The sequence below is a fragment of the Juglans regia genome, chromosome 2 (assembly GCF_001411555.2).
Source record: "Juglans regia cultivar Chandler chromosome 2, Walnut 2.0, whole genome shotgun sequence".
NCBI classification, from domain to species: Eukaryota; Viridiplantae; Streptophyta; class Magnoliopsida; order Fagales; family Juglandaceae; genus Juglans; species Juglans regia.
The window spans coordinates 19,958,526-19,963,786 of NC_049902.1; the positions used below are offsets into that span (position 1 = coordinate 19,958,526).

The 5,261-nt window shown below is 36.3% G+C and overlaps 1 long non-coding RNA gene across 1 annotated transcript; it reads right to left on the minus strand.

The window, feature by feature from the left end:
• Positions 1 to 3,239: 3,239 nt before the first annotated feature.
• Positions 3,240 to 4,893, minus strand: LOC109020461. The gene is made up of 3 exons (XR_002000937.2): positions 4,751 to 4,893; positions 4,324 to 4,404; positions 3,240 to 3,516 (listed from the first exon to the last, which is right to left on the minus strand). It is a non-coding gene; the product is annotated as an uncharacterized LOC109020461 (long non-coding RNA).
• Between the last annotated feature and the right edge of the window lie 368 nt (positions 4,894 to 5,261).

Sequence of the window (5,261 nt, forward strand, 5' to 3'; positions counted from 1 at the left end):
TGTGTAGAGCATGGAATACGGCTTTGAGTGTTGATGATAGTCTTAGACGGATTGGGATCCCGATTATTTCTTGTTGTGATTGTTGTGAAATAGGTAAGTATGAGGATCAAAATCATGTTCTGTTTGGAGGAGAGTTTGCTTTTAACATATGGCATTATTGTGGTAATATTTTTGGTCTACCTCTTGGTTGTACTTGGATGGAGACGGTGACGACCTGGTTTAGACGTGCGTCAACTGACTCTCAAGTGGGGATTTTTGTGGGGTTACTTCCATCGATTATTAGTTGCCATCTTTGGTGTAAAAGATGCACTGCCGGTATGGAGGGGCACATTCAATCTATTAGTGTGGTTTGGCATACTATTAAAAATTGGATAGGCTCAATTAGTCTAGACATGAAAAAGGTTAAGAAATGTTCTACGTATGAATTGCACATTTTACATACTTTGCAAATTACGTCAAAAGTCCCTGTGAGCCAGTTTTTAAAGATTGTGGCTTGGCAAAAACCTGCTCAAGGGTGGTTTAAATTGAATATAGATGGTAGTAACCTAGGAAACCCAGGATCTTCAGGGGTGGGTGGTATTATTAGAAATGATCAAGGCCACTTGGTTCATGCTTTTAATTCTTATATTGGTTTTAGTTCTAATAATAGAGCTAAGTTGTTAGCTCTGATCCAAGGTCTTAAAGCATGTAAAAATCTAGGGATTAATTTTGTGGAAATAGAATTAGATTCTCAAGTGGTAATCTCTTGGTGGAATAGGCAGAGATGTGGTGTATGGTATTTGGAAGATTTTTGGGAGGATACACTTGTTCTTATGGATTCGATGGTTTACGTAGTTTGACACATCTATAGGGAAGGTAACAAAGTTGTTGACTGGTTGGCTTGAAGTGGGGCGGCTGGTCTAAATACGGAATGGACTATTGTTGGAGATTTGCCTAGGATCCTTCGAGGATTAATTCGATTAGATAAACTTGGTTTACCATATTTGCGGTGCTGTCAGAGTTAAGACTCATGTGCTGTTTGGTTGTTGTGTTGGTTTAGTAAGCTTTTATTGTCCAATAATTCTAGATACAACTGGATAGAGCACCCGCTGCAGAACCGGCTGACATGGTAGACTGCCACATCATCATGTAATATTTGAAAAAAAAGGCAGAAGAAAGGAGAGAAAACCAAAAAGCAGAAAGGGAGATCAAAGAAAAACGAAAGTTGCTGTTAGTTTGAAACTAAAGAGGTCCCACCGTGCGTTGGATGCGTCTTGCATTGCCGTCGTGAGTTGGAGGGAAATCGAATCCAAAAAGTTTCTTTGGGTTGGATGTTGTAGATCGAAACCAGAGAGAGAAACCAAAGAGCGAAACCAGAGAGGTCGCCGTCGTGCTTTGGATCCATCTTCACCGTTGGGGAAACTGCTGATGTGGTATTATGCACCTCAGCCGATATATTATTCATTAAAAAAAAGTAGACAAAAAATAAGAAACGAAGAAAGGAGAAAAAGCATATGAGAGAGAAAATGCCATCGCGCGTCCTGAGATTTTCTGCTCTTTCGGGTTAGTAGCTTTTTTCCCAGATATAAGCATTGATTCTAAAACTAGATAGGAGCTTGAGAAAAAATGAAAATAGAGCTGTAGAATATATAACAGAGATCGAGTTTTTTTTTCTGTATTTCGAAGATTAATTGGTTGGATCTGTTGTTTATAATCTCTTTTGAGATTCTTATGCATCTTTGCATCAATTTTAGGTGAGTCCAGTGCCTCTTTCTATCGTCTTTCGTAGTTCTAGGTTATATATATATATAATGGGGTTTCTTCATTTCTTGGTTCTTAATCTTGATCCAAGGTCATTGGTGTTTTTTTCTGGTGAATTTGTACATATTTACTTGGATCTGACCTTGAGCAATTTATTTCTCGAACATCAAATATAGTTTATTTTTTATCTTGCTCTGTGTTTCAGTGCATCTATTCTTCAGTTTGAGTTATATTTGCTGTTGTTTTCGGAAGGCGAGCTTCTGTACAAATTTCCCATTTTTGGCTTAGATCCATATGTACTTTTTTAAGTTTCCAGTTGCGTTCTTGCACATGTTATGGTAGTACATCTCCCATTTCCTATCTAATTCAAAGCATTCTCAATACGGCTCTATATTTATGTGACTTTACACTTGACAGGTCTACTTTATCCATACCTCCTCACAAAGCATCACCAGCAACTCCAAGAGTTAGTAGACCAAGCATGGGAGTAGCTAAATCAGAATTTGATTCAGCCTCTCCTTTGCAGAATCCATGCCCCCTAAACTCCTTACTAATGGTAATTATTTCTTGTGATTACTAACTGTTTCTTGATACAAAAGAATGAATGTCTAGATCACTATGTTGAACATCATTTTAGAAGAATTCCTTGTCCCCATATGTTTAGCTAAATTTAGCTGCAGATGTATCAAAGAACCTACTTCCCTAGTTGTATTGGTTATTGGAGTCCTTTATATATATACATACATAGAAAAATTTTATTCTTTCAATTATCAGTGATGGGATTGACACATCCTTGATTGTCACCAACAAGTTTTGCTGAACTAGTATATACCTGGGTGGGGTGGGGTTTGTGTAGGTTTAGATTATATAAGTCTTCCTTGATGAGATTGGTATTTTCCATCCTCGTATTATATCAAAAAGTGAAGGGGAATTTTCTTATCAAATTAAAGTTTCTTTGTGACATCTCTGCTGCTATACTCCATTTAAGCAAACTGAATAATAGTGACATTTTAATGGTGTTTCAATGATTAATCTCTATTATTTTCTTTTTATGGCATTTTTAATAGGGTCACAGCAAGAGCACTGAACCAATACCAAACAAACAACTCAGTAGAAGCTGCTCCCTCCAAGCCAATCGAAAGCAAGTCATGGGGAAATTTTGATGATGAATTATAGTTGCTGTAATTCTAGTTTGCAGCCGCTCCCTCCAACAACTTTTGATGATGAATTATAGTTGTTGTAATTATGTTTTGATGTGAGCACCTTTGTGACTGATAAATTTTGAATGAGTGAAACTTTACATTTTAACTGAGTTATTGGATACCATGTTTGATGGATAGTGAAATTTTTGTTGCGACATATTGCTGTGTATGAATTATGGGGTCTTTTTGGTTTTCAGCACTATATCACATAGAAAATTGCACTCACTCAAAAGTTTGTATCCGCTAAACAGAAAAGATATACTGAATCAATGTCCAGGAGATGAAGAATATGCAATCAAAATGACCATCTCATTCTAGGTTCATATCATTCCAAACTGACTTCTACTAACTTGATAACAGTTCATGATTAGAAGCTGCCAAATACAAAAGCACGTCCAAATCTGTCAACCTGATACTAATACAAAATCAAACCCATATCTATTAAAATGAACCCATAAATATTTTTTACAGCCTGCGAAGGATTTTTACAGAAACTAATAGTTCTATATCCCTGAATGCTTCGCTCGGCTCTTGGTTGTTGTACTTGTAATTTCACCAACACTTGTACCTTAATCTGCAGGGTTAAGATATTGCCAATAGCAAAATTGGATGACTAAATAAATCAACTACTAACTTAAATGAACATATACATTTTAAGTACATTTTTAAGGATACATATCAATCATAACAAAACCAAAATCTCGAACTACAACTCCGGTTGTATTCCATCCACCCTAAGTTGCATCTATAATGCAATTCATCCAACTTGCAATGTAAGTTATACTGAAAGGAAACACAACATTTGATGCAAACAATATGCTTCACCCAAAAACTGGTAAGGAAACCAGAGATTATGTGGAAAAATAAAATTGTATATTAGCTTATGAATAGAGAGAGATAGATCCCAAGTCACATAACTAAAAAGCCTTACCAGCAGAAATAAATACTAGACTCACATTCCTAGAGAGTGTTCCTGAACCATATTCCTAGAAACAAAGCTAGTCACTAAGCAAAAGGCATGTAAATTAAGAAGTTGCCTTGACATAAGTGCTAACTAGGTTGAATTCCATTAAGTATGGATATACCACATAATGTGCTTACTCTTTAGTCAACATCTTGAACACGGCCATGATAAAAAAGAACTATATGAACAATTTGATGGAACCTGCACTTAAAACTGACGCTCAATCAAATCTGTAATCTGAAATTTGAAGTCATTTTACAACCTTTTGATTAAGATCTCCTCACATTTCTTACAAAATGGTATTAACCTCTTATCTAACATAAAGACAGATGTATTGTCCTACCAAAAGAATTCACTTACATACATAGTCACAACAAGTATAGTGTTTACGCCAGAAAAAATTATCTCAATTTGCACCTCATCGTAGTATGCATATCACATCCAAATCATGGCGCTTTTAAAGGAACAAGTTTTCCTTATAAGTAAAGACATTTAACCCTGCAAAATGTCCCAATTAAAATGACTATGTTAATAATTGAAAGACCAGAGAATAAAAAATAAACTCCATTACATAAATTTGAAAACTTAGAAATTACATGACCAGTCCTTAGTACTGCTAAAACCAATATTAACACAACTCAGTAGCACTAACACAAGCTCATGAAAGGTTTCCTAAAACGAAAAAAAAAACTCAAGTTCATGAAAGAAATAGCCAACTACAAGAGAGGCCGGCAAAATGAATACATTCTCATTTGCACACACTAAATCTTTCATTCCCTTTTAACCAAATAATAAGCTGGATCAAGAATGCAAAATAAAAAACGCATATTGATGTGAGACACACCTCAACTATAATGAACATAAAATTGTAAGGTTTAGGGTTAGGGTTAGAGTTTTGGGGCTTTGTGTGAAGGGGATTTCAAATCTGGGTGGGGAAGATGAAGGGGCCATTCGATGGGTTCGTGGAGAAGATGAAGGGGGTTGTGGCTCTATGGCTTAAGTTTGAAGACGAAGACTGTAACTGTGGCTCTGTGACTTAAGTCTAAAGATGAAGACTGTGATTGTGGGTTCGTCAATTCATGGAGAAGTTAAAGACTGACTGCGGAGAAGACGATAAAGGCTTCGTGGGGATGGAGAAGACAAAGGCAAAGGCTTCTGTCTTCATGGGGATGGGGGTTTTGAATCTTTCGATGGGGAGAAAGATGAAGACAAAGGCTGGGGTCTCGATGGGGCTTCAGTCTGTGCTTGGTAATAAAATTAGAATGAGGTTGTTCCTGGTTTCGAAAATTAGAATTTTTGTTTATTGTCAATGTTTTGTTCGGCTAACGACTTTTTTTTTTTTTGCAGGTGAGGAT